The sequence below is a fragment of the Trachemys scripta genome, chromosome 2, assembly GCF_013100865.1.
Source record: "Trachemys scripta elegans isolate TJP31775 chromosome 2, CAS_Tse_1.0, whole genome shotgun sequence".
NCBI lineage: Eukaryota > Metazoa > Chordata > Testudines > Emydidae > Trachemys > Trachemys scripta.
This window is the reverse complement of record NC_048299.1, coordinates 124,173,152-124,190,490: the sequence shown is the minus strand read 5'-3', so window position 1 is coordinate 124,190,490 and position 17,339 is coordinate 124,173,152.

The window sequence follows — 17,339 nt, the reverse complement described above, 5'->3', positions numbered from 1 at the left end:
CGCCAAGCTAATAAGTATGGGAGAAGACCACTTAAGAATCACAACAATGATGGAATCTGCACCCAAGGAAGCCTTCCTACCTCCTGAAACAGAGACAATGAACTTTGGGGAATATAGAGACAAGCAAAAAGCCATTTTGGTTATCTATCACTGAGGTGACTTGGGGTTCAGCACCCTCTCAGCCTATGAAATCTGGATTGTCTTGGCTTGGAAGGCAAGAGTAGCTGGAAAGCACCAAAATGACTGTTGGTGAGAAACCTGCTTAGACAATGATAATACCTTGCTGAAATTAAGTTTTAGACACTAGAGAGTATTTTGTTTTGTTTTATTTTTATTTGTGACCATAGCATGGTTAAACAGCAAAGTAAAAGAGGTGATTTGAGGCAGAAAGCTATCCTTTAAAAATTGGAAGTCAAATTCTACTTAGGAAAGTAGAAAGAAGCATAAACTCTGGTACGTTAAGTGTAAAAATATAATTAGGCAGGCCAAAAAAGAATTTGAAGAGCAACAAGCAAAAGACAAAAACTAATAGCAATTTTTTAAAAAAGTGTATCAGAAGCAGGAAGCCTGCCAAACAATCAGTGGACCACTGGAAGTGCTAAAGGAGCATTCAACGAAGACAGGACTGTTGTAGAGAAGCTATCTGCATTATTTGCATTGGTCTTCACTGCAGAGGATATGTCCCATACTTGAGACATTTTTTTAGGTGACAAATGTGAGCAACTGTTCCAGAGTCAATAGAGGAGGTTTGGGAATAAATTAATAAATTAACCTTAATAAGTCACCGGGCACTCAAATATAAAGTTGCAGAACTACTAATTGTGGTATGTAACCTATCATTTACATCAGACTCTATATTAGATAACTGACAGATACCTAATATAATGCTGATTTTTAAAAAGACTCCAGAGGTGATCCTGGCAATTACAGGCCAGTAAGCTGAACTCCAGTAAAAGGCAAATTGGTTGAAACTATAATAAAGAACAGAATTATCAGACACCTAGATAAACATGGTATGTTGGGGAAGAGTCAATATAGCTTTTGCAAAGAGAAATCATGCTTTGCCAATCTATAAGAATTCTGTGAGAGTATCAACAGAAATGTGTACAAGGGTGTTCAGTGGATATAATGTACATAGACTTTGCTTAAGAACCTTTGGTGAGGGACCTTTTCAAAGGCTTTCTGAAAGTATCAAGTATCAGAGGGGTAGCCGTATTAGTCTGGATCTGTAAAAAATGACAAAGAGTCCTGTGGCACCTTATACACTAACAGACATAGTGGAGCATAAGCTTTCATGGGTGAATACTCACATGTATCTGACGAAGTGAGTATTCACCCATGAAAGCTTATGCTCCAATACGTGTTAGTCTATAAGGGGCCACAGGATTCTTTGTCACTTTAAGCAAAGTGTGTAGTCATGAGATAAGAGGAAAGGCCCTCTCATGGATTGGTAACTGGTTAAAAGATAGGAAACAAAATGTAGGAATAAATAGTTTGAAGAATGGAAAGATGAAAATAGTGGGATGCCCCAAGGATCTGTACTGGGATCTTTGCTGTTCAACATATTCATAAAGTTCAAAGCTGATTGTGAAAAATTACAAAGGGATCTCACAAAACTGGGTGACTGGGCAACAAAATGGCATGGGAAATTCAGTGTTGATGTGTGCAAAGTAAAGCATATTGGAAAAAATTATCCCAACTATGCATAGAAAATGATGGGGTCTAAATTAGCGATAACCACATAAAAAAGAAATCTTGAAGTCATTGAGGAGAGTTCTCTGAAAACATCTGCTCAATGTGAAATGGCAGTCAAAAAAGCAATGTTAGGAACCATTAGGAAAGAAACAGATAATAAGACAGAAAATATCATAATGCTTCAATAAGGATCCATGGTACACCCACAAGTTGAGTATTGCATGCAGTTATGGTCTCTCCTCAAACAGGACATATTAGAATTGGAAAAGGTACAAAGAAAGGCAACAAAATGATTAGGGCTGTGAAACAGCTTCTATATGAGAAGAGATTTAAAAAACTGGGACCATTGATCTTAGACAAGAGATGACTAAGGGGAGATATGGTAAGAGCTATAAAATCATAAATGGTGTGGAGAGAGTGATAGGGAAATGTTAATTACCCTTTCACATAACACAAAAACCAGGGTTCATTCAATGAAATTAATAGGCATCAGTTTTAAAATGAACAAAAGGAAGTTCTTCTTCACACAACGCACAGTCAACCTGTGGAATTCCTTGCCAGGGGATGCTTTGAGTGCCAAAAGTATAAATGGATTCAAAAAAAGATTAGATGAATGATAGGTCCATCAATAGCTATTAGCCAAGATAGTCAGGCATGCAACCCCATCCTCTGGATGTCCCTAAATCTCTGATTGCCAGAAACTGGGACTGGAGGACAGGGGATGGATCATTCCATAATTGTATTGTTCTGTTCATTCCCTCAGAAGTATCTGACACTGACCACTGTCAGAAGACAGACACTGGGCTAGATGGACCATTGGTCTGACCCCGTATAGCCATTCTTATGTTCTTATGAGCATACAAGTGTTTCTAGTGTGAATACCCTCCATATTAAATTTAAAATTCAGATTCCAAAAATACACTCACATGCAACTGCAAAATTTGCTTTCTGGAAACATTTATATCAGTGTAAACATGGGGTGAAATCCTAGCCCTGTTTAAGTCAATGGGACTGTTGCCATTGACCCCAAAGGGAGCTAGCATGTCCCCCGTTATCTCTTGAATGCTCATGGAAAGAGATTGCCGGTGGTAGCCCTTTGCATGAGGGGTTTTAATGTATTCTCCAGGGCCCAAATGTGGCTTTATCCTTTAGCAGTACCTATAGTGAGCAGGTAGGAAAACCCCTTCTTCCTAACAAGAATTTGTAGGGAAAAGGGAAAGGTATCTTCATCTTTCCCTCCAACTCTTCATTAATAGCACCAGTAACACAGCAGTTAATATATCATGCGGACATAATTGCATTGCCACTGGTTTGTAGTTAACAGCACTTTTATAGTCACAGCATTACAGTGACATGAATGAACTCTACTATCAACTGAAATAAACTACACCTAATGGGAATAACTACACTTGTGGAGCTCACAAATGTGAAAACAATCTTGTGTTTCACATTAATAAAACAGAATAAAAATAATCTAGTTACTGTAGATATGATTTCCCCATCTTTCATGCTGACTTTACACCGATAGAACTTTACTGACTTCACTTAGTTGTACTGTGATCCAGGATCAGATGCCATTGTACGTATACATAATAAAAAAAAAACACCTGCCCCAAAGGGCTTACAGCTAAGGCGAGAGACAACAAGGCAACATTTTCATGCTTTTTTCACAGCCATGAGGCTAGAACCTATTTTTTTTAAAAAGAAAAGAAAGCTGAGGGTGTGATGCTTTCACTATCTGGGAGCACATAATGTGACTCCTTTTTGCAAAACAACAGTGAGGGTTGCACAGGACTGTAAAAAATATACTCTGCTCTTCATTTCAGTAAGGTTGTATACCAGGTGAGGATCTTGAAGCACTTTACAAACACTGGTGAATGAAGCCTCAAATCACCATTGTGAGGTAAGCAAATACATCCCCTTTACAAATGGGGAAATTGAGGCATGGAGCAGTTAAGACTGGGTTTTTCAAAAGAGCCTACATTTACTTAAATGGAATGTAGGCACCTATTTTCATTAGCCTTCTTGATTCCTCCTGAGGCTAAACTCAGGCAACTAACGTGCTCAAATGCATAGTCTGTGTCTTGATGTGGCTTTTCAGTCATGTTAAACTAACTCAACTGCGCTAACACAATTTTTTAAAAAACACCATTTTTTCCCATCAAGACAGGACCCTTTACAAATGGGGCAAGGTCACACAAGGAAGTCTATGGTATGCCACAAATAAGAATAAATTCTTCTAACTCACAGATCTGTGCTTCTACCACAAGACTATCTTCCTTCTTGTTGTTAGCTTATTTGTGAATTTGATCTCTCTTTGACCTCACTTCCATCCCTACAATTCTATAATTCTATAGCCCAGCCTGGGCAGATAAGTAAGGGAGTCCAGGAATTCATGATTGAAGGGCAATTCCCAGCAAAGGCATAAGACTTTTATATAATTAACACCACAATTCCCAATTTAAATATTCTCTCTGAACATGTAGGAACTGCATCACAGCCAGTGGATGTGAGGCTGAGAGGGCTAACAGCTACATCCATGACTACAATGTAATCCTAAACATAGTCGTGTAGATAGGGGATACTGACATGGTACCTACATACTATAGTGATGACACAATTAGAAATGTCTTAGACAGATAAATAAGACAGATGACAGTGAAGCAGGCACTTGCTTCCAGAGGCTGTAAATGGAATTTCTGTGTTCCTTACGACACCTACCTGACTGAGGTGAGCCTTAAAACTGGATCTGCCACAGAGCCACAGAACTCTGACTACTGAGCCACCAGCTGGCTCAAAGTGAAGGATTTCTAGGAACACTAGTGGTAAGTCATTATTAAGACTAAGATTTTGTCATGGTTATTTTTAGTAAAAGTCACAGGCCAATAAACAAAAATTCTCAGAAGATATGACCTATCAGTGACTTTTGCTGCTATGGCTCCATGATTTCCCTTGCCACCATGGTGGCTGGGAACTGTGGGGCCAGTTCCCCCTCTGCCCATGGCAGCTGGAAGCTGCAGGGTGACCATATTTCCCAAAGAGAAAACAGGATCCCCCAGTAGTTTGCCTGAGGCATTCCTCCCTCACACCCCCGTGCCAAGCTGTCGCCCATCTCTGGAACCCTGAGGAGGCCCCCTCAGGAGTCTGTTGCCTGTTGCTGGAACCTTGCAGGTGACATAAATGTAGCCTTAGTCATTATTAATAAATGTTGCATTGGGTTTTATACCTTGGGGATTAGTGCTACCATATTTTCACTGTTGAGTAAATCACCTGTCATTTCAGATCCTGCTGTCTAGGCTTACCACCTCTGAGACACAGAAAACCTGTTTGCCATTCTGGATCCAAGGTGTGGTGTATCAAGTCTCACATAATTCTCAGCAGTGCTTCCTCTGGAGATGGAACTTCCCTGAAGGATGGTACAGCAGGTCAGGACCTGCCATTTAGTGTCTGGAGACCTAAAAGAGGCTGGCATTTTCACTAGTGCTGTCAGGTAAGATGCTGAAAAGGAGGAAGCAGACATACTGTAATAGATTAGCTTTCTGTCTCTGCTGAGGAAGATTTACAGAAGAACAAATAGGAAGGGCTATATCTTAAAGGCAAATAAATTGAACATTAATTATGTTTTAGTCTCCTTTTTCTATTGTAAATCACTCAGTCCACTACAAGAATTCTGTTGGTACTTTATAATCCAGAGTGCAAAATAATAGCCATAAGTAGTTTATTTAATGCAGAGCAGTGCTGGTCTTTCAAATGTGAAACAAATATTTATCCGACCACGCCAAAAGGACTAGGGAAGCTTGTCTTAGTGGGATTGACAGGAAATGAAGTGGTGCTGAATGGTCTAAAATCAATATCTTCAGAGGAATTAAACAATGATTCGTGTTACCTGGATAATTAAAAGGCTAATTTCAAAAGATTTGTACTTTACAATTTAATACTGATTCTTCTGTATATACAATTTCTTTTTAGTAATGGGTCAGATAGGTTAGTCCAATAATTATCTTCTGACCTAATTCAGAAATTCTGGGTCTACCATAACAAAAAATAGTTTTAGGGATACTGAGGACTGATCTACATGAGGAAATTAGGTTGATATAATTACATCACTGAAGGGTGTGAAAAATCTTCTAAGTAATGCAGTTAAACTGACCAAAACCCCGGCACAGACAGCACTAGGTTGATGGGAGAAGACTTCTTCCATCAACATAGTTTACCAGCACTTGGGGAGGAATCCCTCCCATCAGCATAGGTAGCAGCTTCACTAATATGCAACAGTGGTGCAGCTGCAGTGTTTTAAGTGTAGCCAAGCCCTGAGGGGATGAAGAAAAGACATGTGATCATCTCTGTACTGAGACACAGGACCAGAGGTACCAACTCCGTGGGTGCTCCAGCCCCAATGGGAAAAAATGGTGGGTGCTGAGCACCCACTGGCAGCCCCCCTCTAAGGCCCCTCCCTCCCCTCACCTCTCACCTGTGACGGTCAGCTGTTTTGAGGCATGCAGGAGGCTCGGGAGACAGGGAGGATTGAGCGCGTGGCATGCTCAGGGGAAGGGTTGGAATGGGGCGGGAAGAGGCAGGGTAGGGCCTTGGGGGAAGGGCTGGAGTGGGGGCAGGGCCTGGGGCAGAGCTGGAGGTCAAGCACCCCCCGGCACATTGGAAACTCAGCACCTGTGCACAGGACAAACAGCACAAAAATCTAATCTCATTTAAATGCCAGTTACTGAGTGTGGGGGTTGTTTTTATGTATTTATATATTTATCTGGATTCTCTATTCTCCAGGAAGTTTACTTAAAGGTTTGCATTAAAGGTTCCCTAAGGACCTCTCCCTGCCCCTGACAGTTTAACTGACATCACTGATGATTTTGAAGGTCACCCTAACAAATTAACTAGGAACACTAAGCACCTTGTGAATTTGTGATACAGGGATTTTGCTCAGCACATCTTGATAAATAAATCAGCAGTACCACACAAACAGCAGTGTGGGTTTTATAAGTGTAAGCAGAGTCAGGATGAGCTCTACACTGACATCTGGTGGTGAATTGTGGTGGGTGTGGAAAAGAACTTCAGGGACTGATCTTGTTTGCATAGGCACACCCACCCCGCCTAGCATGAGCCCAGGGCAGCCCAAAATAGTCACTTTAGCTGCTGTGTGATCCCCAGTTTCTCTGTTATTGGGGCAGGAAGAATAGAGTGTTGTTACCCTGATTATGTGAATCAAGGACAATGAAACTGTTTTATGGCAGAGGGTCTAGCCATCAACTAAGTAGCACTTGCTAGACAAGGGACATGGGTTCCAAAACCCAGTGAAGTAACAGAGGTTGGGGGCAGGTATGTGTATCTGATGGTATGGGCCCCTTTTGAGGGCCTGGAACACCAATTGCACCATCTCCTCTCTCCACTGTTGAATATCAGAGCTAATTTTGATTCCATTAAGAGAGACTGCTGAGCTGACTTCACTTTGGGCCAATGGTGCACCAGCACTGGGGTTCCCCAACTACAAGCTGAAATCACTAAAAGAGCTAAAATTACTGAGCTGAGATCACTGAGTGCTGTGTTAACCAGTGTGGGAGCCTGAAGATATATTGCTAAGCGACTGGCAGAGCAGAGCAGTTTGCGGGATGGTTGGAGCGGAACGTGGAGCGGAGCTGAGCAGTTTGCGGGGACAGTTAGAGTGGTTCATGGGACGGCTGGTAGAGTGGAGCGGCTGGCAGTGCGGAGCAGTTTGTGGGATGGTTGGAGTGGCCCATGGAACAGTGAGTGGAGCAGAGCAGAGCCGAGCAGTTTGCGGGGACGGCTGGAGCAGATCACAGGACAGCTGGAGGAGCAGCTGGTAGAGCAGAGCAGTTCGTGGTGAAGGCTGCAGCAGAACTCCATGGAGAGGAGGGGCAGTTGGCCCCGGACCACGTAAAGTGCCCCTTAACACGCTGTGCACCCCCGCCCCATTTCCACCCGGGCTGGGGTGGGGGTGGGGTAAAACTCTGCAGATAAACTTTTGAACTCTGGGGCAGCACTGACCAGGGACAGAGACTTTTGGGTTGTTGGACTTTGGAGTGATTGGACTTAAGAGCCTGAGGGGAAAAGGGCACTGCCAAACTTACTTGAAGGTGGGTCTTTTGCTCATGGTTTGCGTTATGAATCCTGTTTGTGGTGTTTCCCCAACATAATGTCGCATTGTTTCTCTCCTTTATTAAAAGGCTTTTTGCTACACTCAGGGTAGGTCCACACTACCCGCCTGATTCGGCGGGTAAAGATCGATCTTCTGGGATTGATTTATTGCGTCTCATCTGGATCCCAGAAGCCCTCCCCCGTTGACTGCGGAACTCCTGCTCGCCGAGAGGAGGAAGCGCTGTCGACGGGGGAGCTTGCCTGCGCCGCATGGACCTGCAGTAAGTAAACTTAATTCGATCTAGGAAACATCGACTTCAGCTACGCTATTCTCGTAGCTGAAGTTGCGTTTCCTAGATCGATCCCCCGCCCCAGTGTGGACCAAGCCTTAGACTTCATGCTTGAGCGAGGGGAAGTATTGCCTCCTAGAGGTGCCCGGGGGTGGTATGTAATTGTCCCAGGTCACTGGGTGGGGACTCGAGCCAGTGTTGCATTGTATTATTGAAACGGAACCCCTAGATACTGAACCCAGCCCTTGTTGCTGCCAACTCAGAGGGGCAGAAGGGTTACATAAGTAATGTCTGGGAATAAATGAAGATAATGAAGATGATTAATTATAAAGAACCACAGAAGATTTAGAGCTATTGTAGACTGGGAATGTCATCTAATCTTTCTCTGGTTATTTATAACCATATTGGAAGGAAAACAAAAACTTTCAAACATTTTCATGAAAGAAAATTGTGTCAAAACGTCTGTTTTCCAAACAAAAAGTTCAGGTTTTGGATTGTCGTTCCGCCCCCCGTCCTCTGGGAATGACCAGAGAATGCACCAAGAACCTCAGAAATCTTTTTGTTAAAACATATACATCTCTATAGAATGTTTCAGTGTCAATGAAACAGCATAATTCAATTAAAAAAAAATTAGTAAAAAATGTTCCCACCATATCTGGTCAGAATGATTAGCAGCACGTTGGCCATTGAAATCCTAACCTAACAAAATGGGCAATGGCTGGAAATATCAGGTCTTGCCAGTTTTCAGTTTTATTTCAGAAACAGCAAATTAACCCAATTAGGTGAAACATGCCATGCATTTTTAATGCTGCAATAAGTAATGGGAGTAATGTATTTCAGGCTAGAGAATGCTAATTATATAATTAAGATTCTTTATAGAAATCTGCATAGTGATACTATTGCTATCAAATGTTAGTATTCATCTTGAAGAGGCAGACTTGATGCCTTAACTGGCAGGCAATACAAAAAAGAACTTTTCATCTCTAGGTCGCTGGTTTAAAGTTAAGCCAGGTTGCTGGCAACCAGGAATCACTATCATCACTTGAGAAGTAGATGTCCTTTGTGTCATGGGTTTGTAACATCAGTCCAGATCCTAAAGGACAGGTATTCACATCTCAGCATATTTTGCATCAGTTAGTACTCTTGCTAATAGCCTGAACAGACAAGCCAAAGAGAGTAAGGTCATGAAGATTGAACTAATCACATGTATAGTAACTGTTCTGCAGGGAGGTTTCAGTTTCAAGTTCTGTTAATCAAATGTCCTTCACCTTTATAAAACAGAATAATTATCATTACAAACACAAATGCATTTAATGTAGAATATTAATATCTGTTTGTTTTATTTACAGTTTCATAATCCTCCTTTTCACTAAGGCAATCTTTGTGATGGGTGAACTTCAAAGAACTCCAATTTAAATTTAGATAGGCATCCAAAACTCCACAGGTTCATTCAAAGTTTGTACAAACCTGAGATTCCCTCAGAAAACCCCATGACTCTTCATCCCCAGTCCTCAAATTACTTCTCCCCACCTCCTTTGTAGCTAGAGCTAGTGGGTTTTCACAGGTGTCATTGAGGGCATGATCTGAAGACAATGGGGCTGTACAGTTGCAGCTGAGGACATAATTTGGCCTGCTAACTCTCTATTATTAGTGATTATTGCCTTGTATGATGACATAACTGGCTCTGTGGATGAAGGGAAAGCAGTGGACGTGTTATTCCTTGACTTTAGCAAAGCTTTTGACACGGTCTTCCACAGTATTCTTGCCAGCAAGTTAAAGAAATATTGGCTGGATGAATGGACTATAAGGTGGATAGAAAGCTGGCTAGATCATCGGGCTCAATGGGTAGTGATCAATAGCTCCATATCTAGTTGGTAGCCAGTATCAAACGGAGTGCCCCAAGGGTCAGTCCTGGGGCCAGTTTTGTTCAATATCTTCATTAATGATCTGGAGGATGGCATGGATTGCATCCTCAGCAAGTTTGCAGATGACACTAAACTGGGAGGAATAGTAGATACGCTGGAAGGTAGGGATAGCATACAGAGAGCCCTAGAAAAATTAGAGGATTTGGCCAAAAGAAATCTGATGAGGTTCAACAAGGACAAGTGCAGAGTCCACCAATTAGGACGGAAGAATCCCATGCACTGCTACAGACCGGGGACCGAGTGGCTAGGCAGCAGTTCTGCAGAAAAGGACCTTCGGGTTACAGTGGACAAGACACTAGATATGAGTCAAAAGTGTGCCCTTATTGCCAAGAAGGCTAACGACATTTTGGGCTGTGTAAGTAGGAGCATTGCCAGCAGACCGAGGGACGTGATCATTCCCCTCTATTTGGCATTGGTGAGGCCTCATCTGGAGTACTGTGTCCAGTTTTGGGCCCCACACTACAAGAAGGATGTGGAAAAATTGGAAAGAGTCCAGCGGAGGGCTACAGAAATGATTAGGGGGCTTGAGCACATGACTTATGAGGAGAGGCTGAGGGAACTGGGATTATTTAGTCTGCAGAAGAGAAGAATGAGGGGGGATTTGATAGCTGCTTTCAACTACCTGAAAGGGTGTTCCAAAGAGGATGGATCTAGACTGTTCTCAGTGGTAGCAGATGACAGAACAAGGAGTAATGGTCTCAAGTTGCAGTTGGGGAGGTTTAGGTTGGATATTAGGAAAAACTTTTTCACTAGCAGGGTGGTGAAGCACTGGAATGGGTTACCTAGGGAGGTGGTGGAATCTCCTTCCTTAGAGGTTTTTAAGGTCAGGCTTGACAAAGCCCTGGCTGGGATGATTTAGTTGGGAATTGGTCCTGCTTTGAGCAGGGGGTTGGACTAGATGACCTCCTGAGGTCCCTTCCAACCCTGATATTCTATGATTCTATGATTCTATGATTTCCCCAAACACACACACAGAGTTCACTGCTTCCATGACAGGTTTCAGAGTAGCAGCCGTGTTAGTCTGTATCCGCAAAAAGAAGAACAGGAGTACTTGTGGCACCTTAGAGACTAACAAATTTATTAGAGCATAAGCTTTCGTGGACTACAGCCCACTTCTTCGGATGCATATAGAATGGAACATATATTGAGGAGATATATATACACACATACAGAGAGCATAAACAGGTGGGAGTTGTCTTACCAACTCTGAGAGGCCAATTAATTAAGAGAAAAAAACTTTTGAAGTGATAATCAAGCTAGCCCAGTACAGACAGTTAAGGAGTGTGAGAATACTTACAAGGGGAGATAGATTCAATGTTTGTAATGGCTCAGCCATTCCCAGTCCTTATTCAAACCGGAGTTGATTGTGTCTAGTTTGCATATCAATTCTAGCTCAGCAGTCTCTCGTTGGAATCTGTTTTTGAAGTTTTTCTGTTGTAATATAGCCACCCGCAGGTCTGTCACTGAATGACCAGACAGGTTAAAGTGTTCTCCCACTGGTTTTTGAGTATTTGCTTCCATGAGGCTCCATAGATTGTTGAGTAATTAGAGACTGGCGAACTTAAATGCATGGGAATAAAATGTTATTACTTTTAAGAAACACGACTGGCCCTAGCAAAAATCTGTGCCTTTCCGCTAAAAATAATCTTTAAAGGTGTTCTTTATTGTTGGTATTCCATGGCTGTCATTTTGAACTCCATGTGGTGGGAAAAGGGGGTGGGAGCAGACTCAAGGCCCTGGGATACAATCCACTATTAGCAGATACATGCTGCTAGCCTGAGCTTGTCGTAACTTTTGCAGTGGTTCTTAGAATGGAAATGCCTCCCATTACTGTAGCACTGAACATTAAACAGGACTCAGAAACTTTTGGTCTCAGGGGTGGCTTCTGTCCCTTCCATGTTTGCTGAAGGCTTGACAGCGGGCTGTTCCTCCGGGGCAGGGGGAAATCAAACAGCTCCTCTGAGTATGCACCCAGGATTTGATGCTGATCCTGCTCCAAAGTCAGCTCTGGGATTGGTTTCAGCAATAGAGTGACCTCATATTCCTCACTCAGTGCCTGCTGCTGGCTGTCATGAATCCCTGTGCTGGATTCTGGGGACATCAGGGCACCATTCCGTCTGACCAGGTCACCTTGCACTAGAGCTCCGTGTTGGACGCAATGCCCAGAACCCAGTCAAACTTCTCATAAAATGGGCACAATGTTGGCAAGTTGCCCAAGGTGCGGTTCTGGTACCTGGTCTTCTGATACTCACGCTTAAGCAGCTTAATCCGCTCCCTGCACTGGTCACCAGTCCAGCAAATTTGCAAAGCTGCCAGCTTCTTTGGTATCTGCTGGTTTGCATGGTCATTCCTTATACTTCTACTAAAGTCCACAGTTTTGTTGGCCTCACATCAGAGATTCACCAAAATCTGGCTGTGTTCCCATGACTATGAAGCAGCGCTCTTTTCAAAAGGCTTTTTGGGGTCAGTTTCCATTGCAAACATAGAAGGCTCTATGATGGAGTGTTTGCAGATCGGGGTGAGAAGACAATGGAAGGGTTAACGCTGACTCGCTGAGGTGCTGCTGAACACCAAGAAGGGGGTTCCATTTTCAGTTGAGTCAACTGGAGATTGTTGGGATAGAGAGGACAAAGAAAATTGGGCCATGGGATTGCCAGATACCATTGGTGGACTCCCAGGACCAAAGTCAAATGGGGCTGTGTCTACACTGCAAAGCAATTGGGCTTGAACCCTGCAGGATCCTATGGTCCTATGTCTGAGCCCGAGTCTCAGAGATTTGTGTGTAGATGGAAGAGAGGGTTGGGCTCAGTCCTGAGTCTGAGCCCAGGCTTACATTGCAGTGTAGACATCCCCCTAAGGTTATGCCTTCACTGAAATAAAACATCTGCAGCAGGCCCATGTCAACTGACTCAGGCTCATGGGGCTCAGGCTGCAGGGCAAAAAAGTTGCTGTGTAAACTTTTAGGCTTGGGCTGTCCCCTGGGCTCTGCAAAGTGGTGAGGGTCCCAAAGCCTGGGCTCCAGCCTGAGCCCAGATGTCTACACTGCAATTTTATAGCTCCACAGCCAGAGCCCCATGACCCAAGTCAGCAGACATAGGCCAGTGTTAACATACCCTAACAATCAAGCTGGGTTCTTTATGTCTCATGCATCATAGAATAAAATGATATGTATATGCTCGATCACAGAATCATAAAATATCAGGGTTGGAAGGGATCTCAGGAGGTCATCTAGTCCAACCCCCTGCTCAAAGCAGGACGAATTCCCAACTAAATCATCCCAGCCAGGGCTTTGTCAAGCCTGACCTTAAAAATATTCATAGATTCATAGATTCATAGATTATAGGACTGGAAGGGACCTCGAGAGGTCATCGAGTCCAGTCCCCTGCCCGCATGGCAGGACCAAATACTGCCTAGACCATCTCTAATAGACATTTATCTAACCTACTCTTAAATATCTCCAGAGACGGAGATTCCACCACCTCCCCAGGCAATTTGTTCCAGTGTTTAACCACCCTGACAGTTAGGAACTTTTTCCTAATGTCCAATCTAGACCTCCCTTGCTGCAGTTTAAACCCATTGTTTCTGGTTCTATCCTTAGAGGCTAAGGTGAACAAGTTCTCTCCCTCCTCCTTATGACACCCTTTTATATACCTGAAAACTGCTATCATGTCCCCTCTCAGTCTTCTCTTTTCCAAACTAAACAAACCCAATTCTTTCAGCCTTCCTTCATAGGTCATGTTCTCAAGACCTTTAATCATTCTTGTTGCTCTTCTTTGGACCCTTTCCAATTTCTCCACATCTTTTTTAAAATGCGGCGCCCAGAACTGGACACAATACTCCAGCTGAGGCCTAACCAGAGCAGAGTAGAGCGGAAGAATGACTTCTCGTGTCTTGCTCACAACACACCTGTTAATGCATCCCAGAATCATGTTTGCTTTTTTTGCAACAGCATCACACTGTTGACTCATATTTAGCTTGTGGTCCACTATAACCCCTAGATCCCTTTCTGCCGTACTCCTTCCTAGACAGTCTTTTCCCATTCTGTATGTGTGAAATTGATTTTTCCTTCCTAAGTGGAGCACTTTGCATTTGTCTTTGTTAAACTTCATCCTGTTTAACTCAGACCATTTCTCCAATTTGTCCAGATCATTTTGAATTATGACCCTGTCCTCCAAAGTAGTTGCAATCCCTCCCAGTTTGGTATCGTCCGCAAACTTAATAAGCGTACTTTCTATGCCAATATCTAAGTCGTTGATGAAGATATTGAACAGAGCCGGTCCCAAAACAGACCCCTGCGGAACCCCACTCGTTACGCCTTTCCAGCAGGATTGGGAACCATTAATAACAACTCTCTGAGTACGGTTATCCAGCCAGTTATGCACCCACCTTATAGTAGCCCCATCTAATTTGTATTTGCCTAGTTTATCGATAAGAATATCATGCGAGACCGTATCAAATGCCTTACTAAAGTCTAGGTATACCACATCCACCGCTTCACCCTTATCCACAAGGCTCGTTATCCTATCAAAGAAAGCTATCAGATTGGTTTGACATGATTTGTTCTTCACAAATCCATGCTGGCTGTTCCCTATCACCTTACCACCTTCCAAGTGTTTGCAGATGATTTCCTTAATTACTTGCTCCATTATCTTCCCTGGCACAGAAGTTAAACTAACTGGTCTGTAGTTACCTGGGTTGTTTTTATTTCCCTTTTTATAGATGGGCACTATATTTGCCCTTTTCCAGTCTTCTGGAATCTCTCCCGTCTCCCATGACTTTCCAAAGATAATAGCTAGAGGCTCAGATACCTCCTCTATTAGCTCCTTGAGTATTCTAGGATGCATTTCATCAGGCCCGGGTGACTTGCAGGCATCTAACTTTTCTAAGTGATGTTTAACTTGTTCTTTTTTTATTTTATCCGCTAAACCTACCCCCTTCCCATTAGCATTCACTATGTTAGGCATTCCTTCAGACTTCTCGGTGAAGACCGAAACAAAGAAGTCATTAAGCATCTCTGCCATTTCCAAGTTTCCTGTTACTGTTTCTCCCTCTTCACTAAGCAGTGGGCCTACCCTGTCTTTGGTCTTCCTCTTGCTTCTAATGTATTGATAAAAAGTCTTCTTGTTTCCTTTTATTCCAGTAGCTAGTTTGAGCTCATTTTGTGCCTTTGCCTTTCTAATCTTGCCCCTGCATTCCTGTGTTGTTTGCCTATATTCATCCTTTGTAATCTGTCCCAGTTTCCATTTTTTATATGACTCCTTTTTATTTTTTAGATCGTGCAAGATCTCGTGGTTAAGCCAAGGTGGTCTTTTGCCACATTTTCTATCTTTCCTAACCAGTGGAATAGCTTGCTTTTGGGCCCTTAATAGTGTCCCTTTGAAAAACTGCCAACTCTCCTCAGTTGTTTTTCCCCTCAGTCTTGATTCCCATGGGACCTTACCTATCAGCTCTCTGAGCTTCCCAAAATCTGCCTTCCTGAAATCCATTGTCTCTATTTTGCTGTTCTCCCTTCTACCCTTCCTTAGAATTGCAAAGTCTATGATTTCATGATCACTTTCACCCAGGCTGCCTTCTACTTTCACATTCTCAACGAGTTCCTCCCTATTTGTTAAAATCAAGTCTAGAACAGCTTCCCCCCTAGTAGCTTTTTCAACCTTCTGAAATAAAAAGTTGTCTCCAATGCAGTCCAAGAATTTGTTGGATAGTCTGTTCCCCGCTGTGTTATTTTCCCAACATATATCCGGATAGTTGAAGTCCCCCATCACCACCAAATCTTGGGCTTTGGATGATTTTGTTAGTTGCTTGAAAAAAGCCTCATCCACCTCTTCCACCTGGTTAGGTGGCCTGTAGTAGACGCCTAGCATGACATCTCCCTTGTTTTTTGCCCCTTTAAGCCTAACCCAGAGACTCTCAACACTTCCATCTCCTATGTCCATCTCTACCTCAGTCCAAGTGTGTACATTTTTAATATACAAGGCAACACCCCCTCCCTTTTTCCCCTGTCTATCCTTCCTGAGCAAGCTGTACCCATCCACACCAACATTCCAATCATGCGTATTATCCCACCAAGTTTCAGTGATGCCAACAATGTCATAGTTGTATTTATTTATTAGCACTTCCAGTTCTTCCTGCTTATTCCCCATACTTCTCGCATTTGTATATAGGCATCTAAGATACTGGTTTGATCTTTCCTCCCAGTTTTTTCCTGACTCTCCTTTCTCTCTGCCAATATAGCCCACACTCCCTCTCGTTTCCGACTCATTTCCCCGGTCTCCATGTTCCCCACTTACCTGTGGGCTTTGCTCACCTGTCCCCGTCGAACCTAGTTTAAAGCCCTCCTCACTAGGTTAGCCAGTCGGTGTCCGAATAGGGTCTTCCCTCTCCTCGAAAGGTGAACGCCATCTCTGCCTAGCAGTCCTTCCTCGAATAGCATCCCGTGGTCTAGGAAGCCAAAGCCCTCCTGGCGACACCATCTTCGCAGCCAGGCATTCACCTCCATGATGCATCTGTCTCTGCCCGGGCCCCTACCTTTGACAGGAAGAATTGAAGAGAATACCACCTGCGCTCCAAACTCCTTCACCCGTGCTCCCAGAGCCCTGTAGTCACTCTTGATCCGCTCAGTGTCACACCGCGCAGTATCATTTGTGCCCACATGGATGAGTAGCATGGGGTAGTAGTCAGAGGGCCGGATAATCCTCGACAATGCCTCCGTAACGTCTCGGATACGGGCCTCCATCTAAGGAAGGAGATTCCTCCACGTCCCTAAGTAACCCATTCTAGTGTTTCACCACCTTTCTAGTGAAAAAGTTTTTCCTAATATCCAACCTAAACCTCCCCCACTGCAATTTGAGACCATTACTCCTTGTTCTGTCATCTGGTACCACTAAGAACAGTCTTTGAATGCAGCCATAACAGGATAAGCCATGTGGAAGCTAATGCAGCATCCTGTTGATTCCCTCATGAATTCTGACACATGAGGGCCTGCATAACAATGGAGTAGTACCCTTTCTGGTTTGTGTACTTGTGTGCAACTTGAGGAGGGCAAACTATGGCCACATGAGTCCCATCAATGGCCCCAGTGCAGTTTGGAAACCCCATTATCTCAAAGCCAGCATTTACCATAGGAATATCTTTTATGCCCAGCACCTTGGAATAAAATACGTGCCTGATTGCCTCAGAAGCCTCTGTCACCACTCAGAAGCTCCGTAACCTGTGTAAAAGTGGGGAGGGGCACTGGCGCTTGAAACATGGCCCTACCCCCTGTTCCTCCTCTTTGCCCTGAGGCCCTGCCCCCTGGCCAGGCTGGAAGCCAGAGCCAGGCCAT